Source organism: Lepidochelys kempii, chromosome 1 (genome assembly GCF_965140265.1).
Source record: "Lepidochelys kempii isolate rLepKem1 chromosome 1, rLepKem1.hap2, whole genome shotgun sequence".
Classification (NCBI taxonomy): Eukaryota; Metazoa; Chordata; order Testudines; family Cheloniidae; genus Lepidochelys; species Lepidochelys kempii.
This window is the reverse complement of record NC_133256.1, coordinates 141300881-141322340: the sequence shown is the minus strand read 5'-3', so window position 1 is coordinate 141322340 and position 21460 is coordinate 141300881. Positions and strand designations below refer to the sequence as shown.

At 40.9% G+C, this 21460-nt stretch overlaps 1 long non-coding RNA gene across 2 annotated transcripts in view; it reads left to right on the top strand.

Moving 5' to 3' along the window:
* Window positions 1–21460, top strand: part of LOC140916159 (uncharacterized) — a 157630-nt gene that overhangs the window by 22932 nt on the left and 113238 nt on the right. Inside the window, exon 1 of one of the 2 annotated variants that reach the window (XR_012160444.1) lies at window positions 1262–1659. The exons of the other annotated variant lie outside the window; for it this stretch is intronic. This is a non-coding gene — a long non-coding RNA (uncharacterized lncRNA). Of the gene's footprint in view, window positions 1–1261; window positions 1660–21460 lie in introns of those variants that run through there. 2 annotated transcript variants of the gene reach the window in all.

The following is a 21460-nucleotide window of genomic DNA, read 5'->3' as shown; positions in this document are numbered from 1 at the left end:
TGAGACAAGGGCAGGGAAGTTGCTGGGGCTGCAGGGAACCAGCCCAGGGAAGTAGACTGAGAGGTTGGGGGAGACGCAGAGCATGGTTGCCATCTACAGGGTCCCTGGACTGGGATCCGGACTGAGTGGGGCCCGGGTCCACACCTCACCCCAACTCACCACTGAGGAAATGGCTGGATCGTTGGACTGCGGTACATTCCCCTAGATGTGTGTGTGTGTGTGTGTGGGAGGGAGCACAGAGTGTGGCACAGCTGGAGGCCTGTGTCCTGAAAAGGATACTGTGGTCCTTAGAGCGACACGGGTCCAGGACTAGAACTGATGGCAGGTGAGACACCACTGAAAGTAGAGATGATATGCAAGATGACCAGCAGGAGGTGCTAGCATGGTAAGTCGCACCCCGTCACACCCTCTCTTTCCCCTAGGCAGTGTTTTCAAGTGACAGACCTTTACCCACCCTTCTCTGGTTCTCATGGGGGACTTCAATCACCCTGACATCTGCTGGGAGTGCAATACAGCAGTGCACAGACAATCCAGGAAGTTTTTGTAGAGTGTTGGGGACAACTTCCTGGTGCAAGTGCTGGAGGAACCAACTAGCGGCTGTGCTCCTCTTGACCTGCTGCTCACAAACAGGGAAGAATTGGTAGGGGAAGTAGAAGTGGGTGGCAACCTAGGCAGCAGTGACCGTGAGATGGTCGAGTTCAGGATCCTGATAAAAGGAAGAAAGCAAAGCAGCAGAATACAGACCCTGGAGTTCAGAAAAGCAGACTTTGACTCACTTAGGTAACTGATGGTCAGGATTCCCTGAGAGGCTAACATGAGGGTGAAAGGAGTCACGGAGAGCTGGCTGTATTTTAAAGCAGCCTTAGTGAGGGCACAGGAACAAACCATCCTGATATGCAGAATGAATAGCAAATATGGCAGGTGACCAGCTTGGCTTAACAGAGAAATCTTCGGTGAGCTGAAACACAAAAAGGAAGCTTACAAGAAGTGGAAACTTGGACAGACGACTAGGGAGGATTATAAAAATATTGCTCAAGCATGCAGGGATGTAATCAGGAAGGCCAAAGCACAATTGGAGTTGCAGCTAGAAAGGGGTGTGAAGGGTAACAAGAAGGGTTTCTACAGGTATGTTAGCAATAAGAAGAAGGTTAGGGAAAGTGGGACCCTTATTGAATGGGGGAGGCAACCTAGTGACAGATGATGTGGAAAAAGTTGAAGTACTCAATGCTTTTTTTGCTTCCGTCTTCACAGACCAGGTCAGCTCCCAGACTGCTGCATTGGGCAGCACTGTATGGGGAGAAGGTGAGCAGCCCTCAGTGCTGAAAGAACAGGTTAAGGACTATTTAGAAAAACTGGACGTGCACAAGTCCATGGGGCTGGATGCAATGAATCCAAGGGTGCTGAGGGAGTTGGCTGATGTGATTGCAGAACCATTGGCCATTATTTCTGAAAATTCGTGATGATCGGGGGACATCCCGGACAATTGGAAAAAGGCAAATATAGTGCCCATCTTTAAAAAAGGGAAGAAGGAAAATCCAGGGAACTACAGCCTCACCTCAATCCCCGGCAAAATCATGGAGCAGCTCCTCAAAGAATCCATTTTGAAGCACTTGGAGGAGAGGAAGCTGATCAGGAACAGTCAAAATGGATTCACCAAGGGTAAGTCATGCCTGACAAACCTGATTGCCTTCTATAATGAAATAACTGGCTCTGTGGATATGGGGAAAGCGGTGGACATCATATAACTTGACTTTAGCAAAGCTTTTGACATGGTCTCCCACAGTATTTTTGCCAGCAAGTTAAAGTATGGGCTGGATGAATGGATAGAGATAAGGTGGATAGAAAGCTGGCTAGATTATCGGGCTCAGCAGGTAATGATCAATGGCTCAATGTCTAGTTGGCAGCCGGTATCAAGCGGAGTGCCCCAAAGGTTGGTCCTGGGGCCGGTTTGTTCAAAATCTTCATTAATTATCTGGATAATGGAATGGATTGCACCCTCAGCAAGTTCGCAGATGACACTAAGCTTGGGGTGGGGGGGGAGAGGTAGATACGCTGGAGGGTAAGGATAGGGTCCAGAGTGACTGTCAAGGTTCCTTCCCCACTCTGAACTCTAGGGTACAGATGTGGGGACCTGCATGAAAGACCCCCTAAGCTTATTCTTACCAGCTTAGGTTAAAAACTTACCCAAGGTACAAACTTTGCCTCGTCCTTGAACAGTATGCTGCCACCACCAAGCATTTTAAACAAAAAACAGGGAAAGAGACCACTTGGAGATGTCTTCCCCCAAATTATCCCCCCAATCCCTACACCCCTTTTTCCTGGGGAAGGCTTGATGATAATCCTCACCAATTGGTACAGGTGAACACAGACCCAAACCCTTGGATCTTAAGAACAATGAAAAAACAATCAGGTTCTTAATAGAAGAATTTTAATTAAAGAAAAGGTAAAAGAATCACCTCTGTAAAATCAGGATGGTAAATACTTTACAGGGTAATCAGATTCAAAACATAGAGAATGCCTCTAGGCAAAACCTTAAGTTACAAAAAGACTCAAAAGCAGGAATATACATTCCCTCCAGCACAGCTTATTTTACCAGCCGTAAACAAAAGAAAATCTAATGCATTTTCTAGCTAGATTACTTACTAATTTAACAGGAGTTGGAAGGCTTACATTACTGATCTGTTCCCAGCAAAAGCATCACACAGACAGAGCAAACCCTTTGTTCCCCCCCCTCCAGATTTGAAAGTATCTTGTCCCCTCATTCGTCATTTTGGGTCAGGTGCCAGTGGGGATACCTTAGTTTCTTAACCCTTTACAGGTGAAAGGGTTTTGCCTGTGGCCAGGAGGGATTTTATAGCACTGTATACAAAAAGGTGATTCACCTTTCCTTTATATTTATGACAGTGACCTAGACAAATTGGAGGATTGGACCAAAAGAAATCTGGTGAGGTTCAACAAGCACAAGTGCAGAGTCCTGCACTTAGGATGGAAAAATCCCATGCTACAGGCTGGGAACTGACTGGCTAAGCAGCAGTTCTGCATCAAAGGACATGGAAGAGAAGCTAGATATGAGCCAACAGTGTGCCCTTGTTGCCAAGAATGCTAACTGCATATTGGGCTTCATTAGAAGGAGCATTGCCAGCAGATGAAGGGAAGTGATTATTCCCCTCTATTCGGCACTGGTGAAGCCACATCTGGAGTATTGCATCCAGTTTTGGGCCCCCTACTACAGGAAGGATGTGGAAAAATTGGAGAGAGTCCAGCGGAGGGCAGTGGAAATTATTAGGGGGCTGGGGCACATGACTTAGGAGGAGAGGCTGAGGGAACTAGGCTTATTTAGTCTGCAGAAAATAAGAGTGAAGGGGGATTTGATAGCAGCCTTCAACAACCTGAAGGGGGGTTCCAAAGAGGATGGAGCTAGGCTGTTCTCAGTGGTGGCAGATGACAGAACAAGGAGCAATGGTCTCAAGTTGCAGTGGGGGAGGTCTAGGTTAGATATTAGGAAAAGCTGTTTCACTAGAAGGGTGGTGAAGCACTGGAATTGGTTGCCTTGGGAGGTGGTGGAATCTCCATCCTTAGAGGTTTTTAAGGCCTGGCTTGACAAAGCCCTGACTGGGATGATTTAGTTGGGGTTGGTCCTGCTTTGAGTAGGAGGTTGGACTAGATGACCCCCTGAGGTCTCTTCCAACCCTAATCTTCTATGATTCTCCCAAACTGGAACCCTACTTTAAACTGGATCACCAGGACATAAGATCCCCTATTCCCACTCTATGGCCATGGTTATAGGGTGATCGGAGCCTCACACCCACTTGCAGTCCTTCATGAGTGAACCCCCTGAAAGGACAGATTTCATTGTCTTCACCTCTCTCTGGGTGGAACCCCACCGTTCTACCACTCTTAGACTTGATCCTGGAGTGACATCCCTCCTGTTTCTAGCCATGTTAACCCGACAGACCCAATTTCTCTCTGGAAGCCTGTGATCAGTGGCAAATTAAAGTGATTCACAATAGCTCCTTCCAAACAAACATATTGTCCATTCACCCAAAGTACAGGTAAGAAGCCATAAGAAATGGGTTAAGACCACAAAAGTTTTCCCTGCCTGGGTCTTGCCTAAAGCTCATCACCTCTTTCAAGGCTTAGGTGAGCCTACTTGCTTCAGACACATCCCACAGAGCCTCTGCTTCAGTAGCACAGCCCTGTTGCATTGTCTTTAGGCAAGACCCAGGCCGGAAAACCTTGTGATTTGTTTGTTGAGTTGCTCGTTGCTAATCCTACTCACAAGTCATTAGTACTAATAGTTTTTAGCTAAATAAGAAACTTCTGGTTTACAGTTTTGTCCAGTTAATTAGTTTGAAACAAAAACCACATGTTTTATGGATTCCGCCTCTTCCCTCCCTAAGAAATAGTTGACAACGTTGTTACCATTTTTGGGGAAATGTGCACCAAAATTGAACTTAATGTTTAGCCACTCTTCTTTTTGTTTCTCCTCAATAAGCATGTCTAGATTTTCTTGCTGGGTATCCAGCTTTGAACTTTAGGCTCAGAGTTTTAAAGCTATTTAAATGTTGCTGAGCTCAGCACCCAAACCTAAGTTACTTGATTCTAAACTGTTCCGTGTATTTATCGCCGATCCCAAGGGGAATGGTTGTCACAGTCTGTAGAAGTTTGCCAAGTCTTCTTTTTCTTTTTCATAATTCCAATTGAAGTTGTAATTTGTATTGTTTCTATTCAATACTCCCCATGAGTGATATTTGTCCATATCTTGAATACTACAGTTATTTAAATATAGTTAATATATATATATATATATATATGGCATATGGATAGTCCTGTGTTTTGAATCTCTCCCAAAATATTTCTTTGGCTGCCTTTGTATACTGTGGGCTGTTTTTTTCTAACCGAATACTAATGAATGTTTGGCTACAGAAGGAAAGTTTCACACAGAGGGCCACAATTGTTGTCTACCATTGTTGTATAACATTAATTCATATATTGATTACCTCTCACTAATAAGCCGTTCCCTCCTTAAGTGGCTGAGTTTCAATACTGAACACGTACATATATTTATAACTCTTAAGGAAGAGAAGGGTGGTTGTTGCTGACTGGTCTTTTTCATGCTACAAATAGTATTTCAAATCACTTTGCTGCTGAGTTGTAATTGAAATGACAGGAGTTTTATTCAGATTTCTAATTTGACCCCCCAGGATGAATCTGTTAAAACCTATCACAACACCAAAATGAAGATACAAAATGGCCAGACCATAAAAACCATTTTTGTAACCCTGCAGATTGCTAAACTGATTTGAGGCATTTTATGAGTCTGCTTAGGAAAATTAGTATCTTTTTTCAAAAAGTGCAGCATTGTAGGTATACATGAAAGTCTTTTCATTTCTAGAATTGCAGTTCATGTTCAAGCTGTGATTCCAAATACACTGATTTTCACTATTTCATCTAAACATAAACAAAGAGAGTTTTACTTAACTACTATGCTATGCCCTGGTGTTGTACTTGTAATTTTTCTTTGAGATCCCTTCAAGACTGCATAGTAGCATGGACAATATCTCACTCACTGGGGCAGTATTGGCAAGAACTTACACTGTGGCTATCTCATGAAATATGCCGTATGAATAGCATTTGTCATGTATTAGAAGAAATTGTCTATTCCTGATGACAGCTGATCTTATGTACAGACAATATTTGTCAGTGCACAGACTGATTCTTTTTCTTTACAATAGCATTTGCCACAGTCAACCCATAATACCTTTTATATTCTCTGAGAGCTAGGTCTGTAGATAATTGGATCTCCAACTGTTGGCTTTCTATTATCACTTTGTTCAAAAGGCAGATGTTTACCTGGTACTTCATATAGGCTGCAACAAGTGGTTGATCTTCTGATTATCCTTTGTTGCTTATTTGATGTAGATTTGTTTGCCTTCCCTCCTCCCCAGCGCTAATTTGATTTCAAAAAGAAAGCTCAGAAATAAGAAAAAGGTATTTCAGTGTGTTAATCTTGTTCCCTTCCTCTTGCTTGTGGCAATTTAGTGTTTATCTCACACTATACTATGTAACATGCAAAGAAAGGAATAAACACATTTTCAAATCTTCGAAAGCTATTGCATGATGGTTGGTTGGGGTTTTTTTTGTAGAAGTGGGTAATGAACTGGTAGCCTTTTTTCTAGAACAAGCATCTGTAACACTTGCTGGCTTTAACAGCACAATTTTTTCCATAATATTCAATGACGGAAGCTCTGCATATATTTACATAATGTGTCTTTTTTTGCAAGAGAACAACTGACAATACCTCACGATTTTCCCTCTTTCCTGTCAATTATTCTTGCGTCATCCCAGTCATTTAATCTTTAGGTCAATAAAATGAATCTCAGATCAAAAGCCTAGCATGTGTTGGGGAATTAACTCTGTAGGATGCCTTGGAAAAGTGAATATTTCTCCATTGTCCTTTTCTCCTAACATCAATGGTTTTCCAATTTTCTCCATCTGTTAGGAGGTTCTTATGCACATTTAATGTGGCTTTATTATAAGAATCTTTGCAAGGCCATCAGTACCTATCAACATGCATTTTACTTCTCAGTGTATAATGATAAGGGTGTGGGAATTTCATTTTGTCCTGAGACAAAGAATAATGCAATGAAGAGGTAGGACCTGATCCAAAGCTGATTAAATTTAACAGGCTCCCATTGAATTTGATGAGCTTTGGTTCAAGCCCATGGTGGGTAAAGTTGCTTGCAGGTATTTGATAAGATGGATACAGTCTCATCGTGTAAAATAATAGTAAGTGTCATTCACTGTATATTTCATGGTGGAACTTACTGAACAAAGGTACCTGATTCAAGTTAGCTCAGCTAACATGTGAGATGAATAAAGTTGGCTGATACTAAGGTATTTTGGTTTGCTGGGGATTTTGGTATTTATGATTTTTTTTTGTTCCAATTTGGAACAAAAGCAAACTTACCAAAATTTCCCAGTGAACCAGAGATTCCTCAAACTTTTGTTTCAGAAACACTGAAATATAGTGTTCCTGAAACAAAACCACTGAACAGCAGCCATGAAACTGACAAGAATGTCAGTTTCACTTAGCTGCTCCATGGCAGGGATCCTGCCAGCCAGTGCTCTTATTGCTTCTAGGTTCCCTGCTCCAGCCAAGGCACTGGGGGCTGCTAGGCTCCTTGCAGTGTAATACAGTCTGAGAGTCCTGGCTTCACCCAGGTCTGCTGCCACAGAGCAGGGAGCCTAGCAGAACCCAGAGCCCTGGCTCCAGCGGGAGGTGTGGATGTTGACAGGTTTCACACATGGACAGGACAGGAGTGTGTGCCTGCCAGCCTATGGAGGCTGGGTGGAGCCAGGGACTAGCAGGTTTCCTGCTGGAGCTGTGGACCCTAAGACATTAGCAGTTTTCCAATGGAAACCTGCTTGTGTTTTGTCAAAAGTTTCATTGAATCTGTGATCAACTCAGCCAAACGTTTCTTTACAATACATTGGGATTTCCCAACAAAACTATGTTTAATTCTGGTTTTCACTTGCTCGAGACAGGAGTCCTAGACACTCCTTAATCTCATCAACAACAATACTCATACAGCACTAAAATGGAGCAAAAGTTGGAATTTCTCCCCCATGGAAAATGCTGACATTTCAACATTTGTTTTCATCACAAAATGGGACAAAGTTGGAATGTTGAATTTTCAGTAGAACAGAAATTTGGAAATGTTGAAACGCTTCATTCTGACAATTTTGATCAAAATAAAATATTTGGACATTTTCAAACTATAAATGTTTTTTGTTTAACTGCATTTCAACATTAAACTGCATTTCCCTATTGCCATATGGAGGTTGTATGGTTTGTCTAGAGATGAACAGTTAACACACGGCAAGTTGGGGTATAAATCTATAGCACAAAAGTTTCAAAGTGAAGTAGATCCAAAGCACACAAGGGAACTTTTAGTGCATGGCAGCAGGCTCCACATGGACAGTTTGTTGCATGCTGGAACACTGCTGATTTACACCCCAGTATGCTGCACACATTTTGGCCCCCATTCTTGCCTATGGGCCAGACTCCCTGACTGGACTACATCTCCCATAATGCACCTAGCAATGCAATTCATGATGTAGAGGAAATATATTATGGGGTATGTAGTCCTGTAGGGAGCCTGACCCTTAGGGGAGAATGAGGGCTGAAACTATAACTCCCATAAGGCAATGTAGCATAGATAAATGCAACTTAATGGTTTTTTTAACTGATTTGAAATGAAACATTTATATTATAAAATAAGAAATTTTGAGATGAAAAATTGTTTTTAAATGAAAAGTCAAAACGTTCCATTTGAAAAATGTTGAAATGAACCTAAGAACAGCCATACTGGGTCAGACCAATGGTCCATCCAGCCAGCTATCCTGTCTTCCAACAGTGGCCAATGCCAGCAGCTTCAAAGGGAATGAACAGAAAAGGGAAATTATCAAGTGATCCATCCCCTGTCCTCCAGTCCCAGCACCTGGCAGTCAGACACTTATGGACACTAGATCATGGAGTTGCATTCCTGACCATCTTGGCATCTTATCAAAATGCTTTTTTTTCTTTTCAACTTTTTGTGGGGGTGGGGGAATTAAATTTCATTGAAATTGACATGTTTCTGTGGGAAGTTTCAGTTCTGACAAACAGCATTTTTTGATGGAAAAACATTCTGTCAACAAATTTTAGCCACCTCTAATAATGCAAATCCTGCGCTTATGAAAACAAGACATCACTAGATACATTTTTGATGGAATATAAATATATGTAAATAGCAAGTGTAGTTCAGGTTGTAAAGTTAATCTCTCTAAAGTTAGGAAATGCAAAAGTTAAGGTTTAATTGCAACTTGATTCCTTCCCCTTTGAGTGTATATACATTTGGATAAGATTTTGGCCTTAGGAGAGTTATGGAACCATGCCAGCCCATGGGGCATCTATGGGAGAAATATACCTCAGAAAGCAAAATCCCCCCAATGTTCCTGGGGAGCACATGGATGAGGGTGCACGTACTGCACCAACCCTTGGGAAAGAATAGTCTCTCTCTTCTCTATAGCTGACACCTCTAGTGTGGAGGGGGATAAGGTAGGGTAAGCTCATGGCTCTGCTTCCTTTTCACTTTTCTCTGATTCTGCATGCTAGGAACCATTGACAATTGTTTTGAAAGCATAACTGAACATAAAGAACAAACAAAACTAGCAGCAACTCCGGCTATATACAGCTGCAAACAATCAGACCTTTCAAAATAGGAATAACACCCCACTAAAAACTAGCCCTCCCACAAACTCCTTCTCACAAACTACGCAGAGGAAAGATTAAATCTAGTAGCACGTGCCCTAGTAAATTTGGGCTATGTTGAAAAAGGTAGAGAAGAGTAAATTCTAAAGCATTTGGCCCCTCCAAGGGAATATTTTTCCAGCAGTTTTATTATTGAAGGAACTCTAGTTTGATTGTCTCCACTGACCTTAGGTGTGGCAGTTCTCTTTAAGGAACAGCTTGTGAGGTGCACAAGTCTAAGTTACTATTCAGAAAAAAAATATCTTTCTCCAAACAAAAATAAAAATGTCAGTGATCACCAAGTTATTACAATATATAATTTGGAGAGAACAGAACTTAATTAAAAAAAGTCTCAGTTGATAAAGATACAGGGGACCATTATGACAGTGAAACATGTGTATTTAAAGTCGTGGAAAAATATTGTGATATATTATATGGTCCAAGAGACCGTATATTATCAGGTAATTAAAGACCATCACGGAATGCATATACACACAAGAAGTAAGAATTTGGGTTACATATTCATCCTTAAATATTGTGCTTCTTGACTTTTGAGTCCTTAAATATATAAAATTAATGTTCTTTTAATGTTTTTGTACAATATTTCCTTTAAAAAAATTAAAATAATGAAAATAAAAATTAAATGTGTGAGCACTTGCTCCAGTCACCCAGCCTCACAACTGACTTACTGGAGTCGAAACTACAACTTATCTTGTAGGAGTGCTTCTCTCTGTTTGATCCTTGTAATCCACTTTATTTCCCTCACAGAATTCCAACTACCCCATTCAACAATTAATCAGGCTGCTTATATTGACGCGAGTGTCTTAATTGTTATATTTTTCATTCACACTGGCCAAACTGAGAGCTCATTATATTGAGGCCTAATAAGATTACCATAGTTGCACCTACACTGTACTCCTCCGCTAACACTCAGTTCGGTATGTACAATCTGCCTGTCACCCTTTTCATTTGCATAATTCCTGACCTATGAAGTTTTTGGTTATACACCCATGTTTATGCTTTTTACATGTTTAGTGATTGTATTTTTTTAAAATCTAGTTTTCAGTAACAAGTTCAAATAGCATTTTTTACTGTGGTACACTAAATCAGTGAAAAACTTAATAGTTGTCAACTAATTCAGCTGCAGCCTATTATATGCATGTTTTTGCATATGCAGTCTTGTGAGCTGATATTGTTTTCTGTATTGCCCTTTGAGGAGGATAACGCTAGACACAGACTATTTACTCAGCAGCTTTCAGCCAACCATCAACCAAAATAGCTAATCAGTTAAGTATATATCAACCAGCTGAAATGAGTATGAAGATTTTTAAATCAAGGTGAAATCAAGGTCAGGAGTTAGCTCCAGCAAGTGACATAAATCTTGGTATTCACTAAAACAAGAAGCTGAAATACGTAGTCTTGCCCATGGTAATAAAAAAAAAAAAAAAGGCCAGAATTCCAGCTAGGTACTATTTTTATAATTTCAAGAGAAAATTAAGTTCTGAAGTTACAGAAAATCACTAGTGTCCAATTAGGACTGTGCTTAGCCAAAGCTACATTCTGGTTGGGTGATTGGGCCTTAGGGAGGAAGAATGGACCAAATGAGAGAGACACTGAAGGGCCTATTATAACAGTTCTTCGGTTTCAAATTGGGAACCTCAGAATGATGCATCAGAATCCAGTGAACTTCCTACCGACTGTTGGAGGGCACTGACGATGTTGAGGAGGCTGAGTTTCACAAAATACACCAGACTGTTAGTTCAGCTAGAGCGTCCCAATACACTCAACAATATGCATTGCCACACACAGTAAAGTCTTAAGAAGTGGGGCTCCTGCAGACTACCTAAGCCATTAGAGGCATTGAGATGAATCCCCCACATGTGCTCTAAGTGTTGATGTACATACACCTGTACTGACAGGTGAGCAGGTGCTCAAAATATTGACTTAATTGTAACTGTTTGAAGTGCTGACCTTAGATGTTCTACAGGAGCAGAGCTCCACCCTCTCAGACAAGCTGAGTATGGCAAAAGTACATGGCAAAAATAAGAGAGAGCTCCTGGGAAAGCTTGTCAAAACTTCAAGGGATGGACATCTTCATTTAGAGTTCCACAGGAAGCTTCTTGATCCCTCAAGTGCCTTGGAAAGTTAGATATAAGGGTCCAGGTTATTGGGGATTTTTGGTAGGTGGCCACCAAGTCTGAGATACTTCTGTGAAAAGTCCGCTGATTCCTGTAGTTTTTGGCAGTTGATACTCTTCACGAGTCACAAGCAGTAACATCAATTAATTTAGATTTTCTCATAGCTTTGCATGACATCATTATTAACCATTCAGTATCATAGGTCTCAAGGTGGCAATTTTCAGAGTTGAAAATGGGTGTGGGAATTTGAAAATTGTTCCCTGACTTTGATTTTCAGGTCATTAAAGTAATGCTGTGAGACCAATCTCACCTATTGTAATTTTTTCTTTCCTTCTACCTATATATCTTAGCTAATTATATCCCCCTCCCCCACAATCCTACTGGCTGAGCCTCTCACACTCTGTATTTATCCTCACAACACCCTGTGAGGTAGTGTAAATACAATCTAGTACCCCTGTTAGAGATGGGAACTGAAACACAGACTTGTCTACGATCATACAGGAAGTCTGTTGTAGAGCAAGGAATTGAACCCTGGTCTTTTGAATTACAAGTCAGTGACCTGACCGCCCTTTCTCTCCCTAAAGTTAAGTTTAGTTTATAATTGTTTTCCTTCCTGGAGGATATATTCAACTCATATAAACTAAATTAAATGAGTAGTATTCATAAATTCAGCCAACTCTCATGTATAATGGCTATTTTGCATTCTCTCTCTATCAAGTATTCACTATACAGCTCTGTATGTGATGTCATCTAAGGTCAGCACTCCATGAAATGCACTGTGTTTGACAAGCATAATTTCAAAATGCTAAAAAGACATATATGTTTTTTTATTTGGAAAACCCCTATTAGCGTATACAGCATATTGGTATTTGTAAATGATACATTTCAGCAAAGCATCTTTTTATATACAGGAGCTGACAGGGCTAATTTGTCAGTGGCTGAATCTTCACTCAGCTGAATCACCAATCTCTTTAAAAAATAGTATGGTTAAGGGAATGGTACTAATTTTTTTGTCCTTCCAAAACGTTAAGTTAAATTGTTACAATTTATTAGATGTAATGTGATGTGACTGTTAAGCTTCACAGTTAGAGATGGGTGTGCACCATTCACTTACCCTGTCCTTTTTGGGGGCATCTGCCAGTATTTGTTGTTGTTCAAGTTATCATCTCTGAGAGACAGTAGAGTGCCAAGTGCTGATATGCTGATAGTGTGAGGTAAGGTCATTTTCACATGTGCCATCTTCTAAAGGAATAATACCATCTTCTTCTGGGAATAATACCAAAAGCATTGTGGTTCTTCCCTCATGAATAAATGAACCAGTTGAGAAGAGCCATCATCTTCACATGTCAGTAATATCTCTATGTATAGAACCTCCCCCAGAATCGAAACACGAGATCAAACACAAAACAGTTCGGCTCCTATTCAGGCATCTCAATGCAATGGGCAGAATTTTCATAGTGCTGAGCACCGAGTTGTTCCTATTGAATAAAAATATATTTCAGACCCCCAGTCACAACCCTAAGAAATGTAAGTAGAATCGAGTCCCATGTTTTTAAAAGGTTTCAGAGTAGCAGCCGTGTTAATCTGTATTTGCAAAAAGAAAAGGAGTACTAGTGGCACCTTAGAGACTAATCAATTTATTTTAGCATAAGCTTTTGTGAGCTACAGCTCACTTCATCGGCTCACGAAAGCTCATGCTAAAATAAACTGGTTAGTCTCTAAGGTGCCACTAGTGCTCCTTTTCTTTTTATGTTTTTAAAAGGGTTTCCAAACATGGTGATTCCACACCCTTCCAGAAGTAAACGGGCACTGGAGCCTGGTATTTTGGTTCTGTACTTATCCACAATTGCGTCCTTACAAAATGCCTTACAAAAGCTAGTGGTAGAGATGGGAAAACCAGGTTGGAGAACTCCAAATCTTCACCCCAAACTGAAACTGCATCTTTTTTGAGAGCTAAAGTTAAACAACTTTAAAAAGAGTTAATTCTCCCCATACCACGTATCACTCTGTACTTCCAGGTTCGAGGCAGGAATGTAAATGGAAGCGCAAAAATAACATGGGCTAGCTTTGTGATATGAAGAGCTTGATGCAAGGCAAGAATTGCAGGAATTCTCACAAGGAATCTCTCATGAAATTTCCAGCTCATTTTTGTAAATTCAGGAACTTCAGGTAGTTTGAATAAGCATCCGAACAGCTGGGTTCTTATTCTTATTTAACCAATTTCTAAGCCTTTTGAAGTTTTCCCACCACTAGTTAAAATGTGCTGTATGAAGTCTATATATTAACACAAATAATGTTGAGAACTTTGCTCAGATTTACAAAAAACCAGGAAAGCTGAAACTTCATGCTTACCCAATAGTAGTAGTATTTGTACTTATTACAATAGCACCCAAAATGTGCCAAGCACTTTCAAAATCCAGAAGAGGAAAGTCCTTAGCCTGAAAAGTGGAGACACTGGCCAACCTTGAGGTGTTTTCTACCTTAGGATAAGCGAGGCTCTTAGATTGCACAAAAGGTTTCTAAAGGGCCTTGTGACAGAGAATAGGGATATTCTGTGGTCAAGGGAGGAGGGGTGTGGTGTTTAGATGTTGCTTGTAATTATTAGAATTGGGAGCACTGGCTGTTGGGAGTCTGAAAGGACAGGAAAGAGGGAGAGGAGTTGAGAGGCTGGGAGAAAGCTACAGAGGGTGCAGCAGCAGCTTGGTAAAGAGGTTTCCACTTTGAAAATAAAGTCCTGTTGAAGCTTGTTAGTACCTTGCCTGGTTGATAAAACAAGGGGCTAGATTGGAAACTGTGGGTGGAGCCAACCCTACCTCAATCCTCCCCAACAGGACACTTCTTCCTTTCCTTCACCTGTCCTTGAGCCTTTCCCTGACTACCCTAGAGATAGCTCTCATCTTCAGCTTCACCCTAGGACCCAGCAGGGGCAGGTAGCTCAGAATGCTTGCAGTGGATGGGAGCAAGGAAGAACTAACATAGAACCTCCAGTGACTGAGGCTTACCTAATTGGTCAGCTATGTAGGGAGCTGTGCAGCCTAGAGAGATGGAAGAGAGCTCAGTCAGAAGCTAGGAGTGGGAAAGAGATGGAAGACAGAGTGAGTCATGGTCCCAATGTGTGGTTGGTGAAGATGAGGCGAGAGATTTTCTGTGCTCCTGTCCCTCATTGTTGAATTGCAAGGTCTTATCCTTAGGGTTCTAACTCATCATTCCAAAATTATTCAGTTTTTGAAAAGTCCTGTTGATATGCTATGGAATACTAGTTTTATTTGGACTCAGCAGTCTTGCCAAGCTTGGCCTATTATTCATATTATACTTTTGCAGGCCTTACTAAGGGGTCCTTACTAACAGGCATATAGTGTATTCAACAATAGCAGATATTCTGTCTAAAATAAAGCTAGTCACATTAGTGATTATTTTTAAAATAGAATGTGAAGGGCATGTTCATTGTGCACTTTTTAATCCTTAATACATTGACAGTAAAAGTGGTCAGACACCACGATGATGGGTGCCATACCAAAACCTAGACAGACAGTTAAGTATTTACTCATTTTGTATAAGCAGTAAACAAGCTGTAACTTAAGTTAGAATCAACATTAACAAAGAGTGAACTGGGAGTACTTTCAGATTGCTGAAACTGAATGGCAAAAACACATTATCCTGGCGGAATAACACAACTTTCTGCTCACATAATTCCAGCAGCCTGGGCTAATAGGCTCCATGTAGCAGTAAGTGATTGTCAACAAGGGAGAGATTTAACTGCAGAATTACTGAACTACCTCACTCAAAGCTCAGTGTCTAAATGTAGCATCAGTGGAAACTCAAAAGTCAAATTTAAAATGTTTTGTGAAGGAATGGCTAGGTTCAGATATCTTCTGAGAGTCTTTTGGGTGAAATGTTGTGCTTCCTTTGAGACCCAAAAGGAGACCAGATAAAGTAACAGGCAACGAAGAAGATGCTGCCCCTCTCTTGAAATAAAAGAAACCAAAATGGATTTAGCAAATCATGCAGAGATGCCAAGGATTGGCTGTCCTTAAGAGTGAGATTCAAGGCCAAAGAGTGAGACTTTCCAGGTGATGTGTTAGGTCATTGCTGAGGCAGGGACTCTCACCTTGGTGACATCCAGTAGTCCAGGTTTTTAATCAAACCAGCACTTAATAGTTTGTTTTAAAATGTACACTGCTTAATATTGCATATGGAACACTTAAATGTCCTAATTCATATGAAAGTCTAGAATTCTAATGCAATGCAAACTCGGTAGATTTTGTTTTGATTTTATTTTGTAATTATTTGCTGGTTGGAACAAAAACCTGGATGACTGGAGATCCCTGAAGACCAGAGTCGTTAATCCCTGGTTTAGGCACACAGTGAACAGAACAAGAGAAATATAAACCTAACAAAAATGAAAACTGTTTTATCAATACAACAATATGTTTATTTTGAATGTAACCTTGTCACAGTGATCATACATTTGAAAAACACATTACAATACAAATATTATTTGGTTTATATATTATTGTTCCTAGTACATTTACAGCAAACTAAAATAACCAGATTCCAAAATAAACAAATGCAAAATAAATGTATTAAAATTAAATTATTTATTTTTACATTCATTTAATGTCTTGTTTGGTTGTGTTTTATATTAATTAAGTAATTAAATTGAATATAATTAATTTGATGCTAACAAACCATAGATAAACTATTCAGATTCCACATTTCTTTCAATGTCTAGTTTGGTTTCACATTTGCTATTTTTATAACTTCTTTTGGTGGCTCAAACTTGAAACGTGGCTCAGGATTTGCCAGCTTCACTGGCTAATAGAGGACAGTGTCCCGTCTAGTCCAAGGTTTGGCCTTGCAAGCAAGAGTGAACAGTCTCTCTTCTCTTGCATTTTAGTGGGGCAAAACTAAGACGATCCTGACAACCCTTGACAGTAATGGGAACTTGAGAAGACACTGTCGTCTCTTTCAGCGCATGAGTAAAAATATTTTAAATCTTTATATATTTACTCAAAATGAGTGAGATAAGCTTAGGAATATGTGTGAGAGTGAGACAGCATGCTAATGAGTGAGTCTCACACCCAATGAGTGAGACTTGACGTGTCTGAGGCTTCACCTCTTTTTTAGATCCCCAGAAACAACAAACAATAGCAAAAGGAGCATCTGATCATATAAAGTCCTTTCTCTCTACTACTGTACTATAGTATATAATATCACTACTGAGTATCTCTCAGTAGTGATACTATATCCCTGAAATTAGGGATAGAACTAATTCACTAGACCAAACCATGGATGGTTCATAGCACTACACTGTTCTGGTAAAATATAAGGAAGAGACACCAAGAAGAAAGTATTACAATCTCAGAAACTTTTCTAGCAGAGATGATTGCTACTATAAAAGGTACTCAGAAAGCTACAAAATTTAAGAGTTTGACTACCAGATAGCATTATTTCTTACCAATGAACTGTGTTCAAGATTTAGGTAAGTGGTATCTTGAGGACTTTGTGCTCTAACAGCTGCTCTGCTTTGAAGAATCTCTTGATAATCGGGTAAGGTCCTATAAATACCAGCTAGGTACTTTACAGATGGATATATTGGAAATGGAAAAGGTTCAAAAAAGGGCAACAAAAATTATTGGGGATATGAAATGGCTGCCATAAGAGGAGAGATTAATAAGACTGGGACTTTTCAGCTTGGAAAAAGATGACTAAGGGGGGATATGATAGAAGTCTATAAAATCATGACTGGTGTGGAGAAAGTAAATAAGGAAGTGGTATTTATGCCTTCTCATAACACAAGAACTAGGGTTCACCAAATGAAATTAATAGGCAGCAGATTAAAAACAAAATGAAGTATTTTTTCACACAACACACAGAAACCTTGTGGAACTCCTTGCCAGAGGATGTTGTGAAGGCCAAGACTATCACAGGGTTCAAAAAAGAACTAGATAAATTTAGGGAGGATAGGTCCATCAATGGCTATGAGCCAGGATGGGCGGGAATGGTGACCCTAGCTTCTGTTTGCCCTAAGCTGGGAATGGGTGACAGGGGATGGATCACATGATGATTACCTGTTCTGTTCATTCCCTCTGGGGCAGCTGGCATTGGTCACTGTTGGAAGACAGGATGCTGGGCTAGATGGACCTTTGGTCTGACCCAGTATAGCCATTCTTATGTTCTTATATAACAATTCTCTATTCCAGCCATGTTCTGCTCAGTACGAGAACAGAGCAGGGAATGCAAAAGTGACATTATGCCACCTTTGCACTCCCCTTCTTCTGGGGCTGACTAAGTGCCAGCTTGGAATCCAGGGTGTTAGAGAAGCCACAGGGTTGCTCTTACTTGCATCATGTTACTTCTGGCACCAAAAGCCTTTCTGGCAGCTGTGAATGGCCACAGAGTAGCCATATTCCCAATGCTGGAGGCTCTGAAAGGGATGGTTTAGAGCATCATTACCACCCAGGGATTCTTTTTATCCTGAGGAAATTCCAAGATGATCAGAGGTATCTGCTTTATGACCTTTTGGGCCACAGAAGTACAAAGGGAATAAAGTGTAAGTAAGAATCATGCCCTGGGTAAGTGCCCCAAAGACACACACACAATCCAATACTGATGCATGCAGGGTCTGAATGAGCTCTCCCCTAACATCTAGTGATGCATTAGGCAAAAAGTCTTGAGGAGCAGACTGTATTTGCATAGACACACCTATTCTGCCCAGGTGCAGACACAACTTCTTTGTCAGAGTGATCAGTTTTGGGTTACAATTCACAAGCACACAAATATTTGGAATCTACACATTGACTCTCCCTCATTTTAACATTTAGATTGTAGGTGTCTTTCCAGTTCATTGCTCTTTCAGTTAAAACATTTTTCAGAAATCAAGTTGGTTTGATTTAGTGAAAGCCGTTAGCATAAATGGGCCAAATAAGCTTGTTTCTCACACAATGCATCACTGCCTCTTGATTTAGGATGTGTCATTTGATCTGCTGTAATGGACATGTGCAGTGTTTTGCTGCTATTTTCTTCTATTTTTGTTTGTTCATTTTTTCTCTGTTGTCTGCTTTCCATGGAATGTGGCATTTTCTTTGTTACGCACTGGTGCTTATTTGGGTTAGAGAATATTTTTCATTACTTTGGTGATGGGAGTTCCATCTAATTTCAAAGTGTTCTCAATTTAAAAGAAATTAGCTGTTCAGTCACGTATGTGGCTACAGACCGTGGTTTTGATATTGATCTGTTAACCTCCTGTAATTACTGTAGGTCCAGCTCCTTTGTCTGCTTCTTTCATTCTGCATTCTGTCAAGAATTGCGGTTTTAGTGATTCTTGCACCTACCTGGATTATGTTTGCATTATTTCCTATTTCTTGGCTGTGGTGCTATAGAACCCACTTTGCATAAAAAGCAAAGCCAGCACATTTTACAACTCTTTACCAAGAAGCCTAAAATGCTAGTCCCATCTGCCCCTCTAGCCAATGAACACAAAGCATAGTCTGGAATTGTGGGGAGAGGGCAGAGATGGCTTTAAACCACCTTTGCATACACTAGCTGGGTATAGAGTTAATCCCTCATTATACATTCGAGTAGCATGAGAACTGCCTTTGCTAACAGCCCCAGGGTTATTAAGACAGCCAAACTGGTCACAGGCACTGGGAAGCCTGGCGGTACCCATTTCCCTAACCGTGCTTCCCACATGCCAGGGAGCCCAGAAACTACAGTGTAGCTTTGTGCTACTTGAGGATCCCCCTGTACAGAGAAGATCCTCATAGGGCCAGATATATTGAGTTTAGTGCTGCTTTGCATTGGTGGAAGAGTGTAAATTGGCTGGAGGACTGCCTAAGATGGGGCCTTTATATTCAGTTTACAATTGCACTAGCAATAATTAAAGCACTGTGCCTCATGCATGTTAAAGCGAGAGAATTCCCTGGGGGTGTTCTTCTGTCTGGGGTGGTGGTGAAAGCACCCTACGGGTAATATGGGAATGGGTCAGCAATACTGAAGGGATAAAAAAGAGGAAGAGAGACTCAGAAAGAGCAACACAGCAGCAGAGAACAAGCAGCTACTGTTTTTTAGCTTTCTTATATAGAACCCATAGATTAATACACACACACACACACACTCCAGTACAGAGCCAGCAAAAGTTCACAATAGTGAGAGCAACAGCAAAATGATACAGTGAATGAGTGAGAAGGAAGACAGAAAAAGCACAGAGAGAAAAAGTGAGTAAGGTTTGCACCAATGTTCTCAGACCCCTCCTCAAGTTAAAAGGTAAAAATTCAGATTGTTCAGGATGACATTTTTTGTTTGTTAAAAGTACATAGTAAAAAAGGGAAAACGTGACTGAAGATTTTTTTTATAATCAAAGAACTTTCAATAAGAATGTTAAGAAAACTGTCCAGTAATGTGGAAAAGGTACAGTATCTGCAGTAAGTTCAGTCCATGACAGTTATTCAGCCAGATGACCTCCAACCTAAATCTGTCAGTACCCAATGTGTCACACTGCCTGGCCTCTTTCTTGATCTCTTAACCACAAACACCCCAGGTTGTTACCCTTTCACCATGTGTGTATTTATTCTTCACTTATATAGCACAACAGAACATGTTACAGGTTTACAGCAGGGGGAGACTTCTAGGAACCCTTATTTCCTCACCCAGGGTCACCCTCTGAGCTTCCCTCCAGCTTCCTGTTCCTGCCACTTATATCCTCCAAATTACTGAGCCAACTGCCTCAGTGGCCCAACAATTGCCACCCAGGTGTCAGTAATCCCCAACACAATGAAGCCTGCACTCTTCCCAGTGCTACCGTAATTTCAGTGACTAGGGTGCTACTAATAGTGCCCTGTCACCGATCTTTTAACAGCAATGTCATACGTAAGACATGGGAGGTAATTATCCTTCTCTACTCAGCACTGGTGAGGCCTCAACTAGAGTCCTGTGTCCAGTTCTAGGCACTGTGCTTTGGGAAAGATGTGGACAAATTGGAGAGAGCCCAGAGGAGAGCAACAAGAATGATAAAAGATTTAGAAAACCTGACCTGTGAGGAAAGGCTAAAAAACCACGGCATGTTTAATGTTGTGAAAAGAAGACTGAGGGAGGAATCTGATAAGTCTTCACATATGTTAAAATAAAGAGGACAGTGCTTATTTGTTCTCCATGTCCACTAAAGGAAGGACAAGAAGTAATGGGCTTAATCTGCAGCAAGGGAGATTTAGATTAGACATGAGGAAAAACTTTCTAACTGTCTGAATAGTTAAACCCTGGAATAGGCTTCTGAATAATGTTGTGGAATCCCCATCATTCAAGGTTTTTAAGAAGAGATGACACAAACGCCTGTCAGGAATAGTCTCAGTATACTTTATCTGCCTGAGCATGAGGAGCTGCACTAAATCTCTTGAGATCCTTTCCAGCCCTACATTTCTTTGATTCTATTAGTCTATATTTAGGGGAACAGCATCAAAGTTAATAGATACTCTGACCCCTCTCCCCCCCCCCACCTTTAAAATACCAAGTAATAGCTCTTCTAATCTTCAACACTGATAAAATGACAATTTTCTATGCTGGGTCTACACTGCAGTTAAAAACCCACAGCTGGCCTATGCCAGCTGTCTTGTACTCACAGGGCTCAGGCTAAGTGGCTGTTTCATTGCAGTGTAGATATTCAGGCTTGGGCTGTAGCTTGAGCTCTGGGGCCCTCCCACCTTGCTGGGACTTAGCTGCTGGGCTCCAGCCTGAGTCAAACATCTACACCACAATTAAACAGCCTCTCAGCCCAAGCCCTGTGAGCCCAAGTCAGCTGGCATGGGTTTTAATTGCATTGTAGACATATCCTTAGAAACAATAAAGCCAGGGGTCTAAGTTTCTTTGTGACTGTAGGGGCTCCTATGCGCATTCACGTGGTCACTCCATCCTGCAGATCAGTCCCTTTCTCCTGGCCAGGTAGAGTGTTGAGATTTAGAACAATCCTGCTCTGTTGCACATCAGTAATTTGAAGGACATGTTAGTGTTGCACGTTGTAGTATTTATAGGTGGT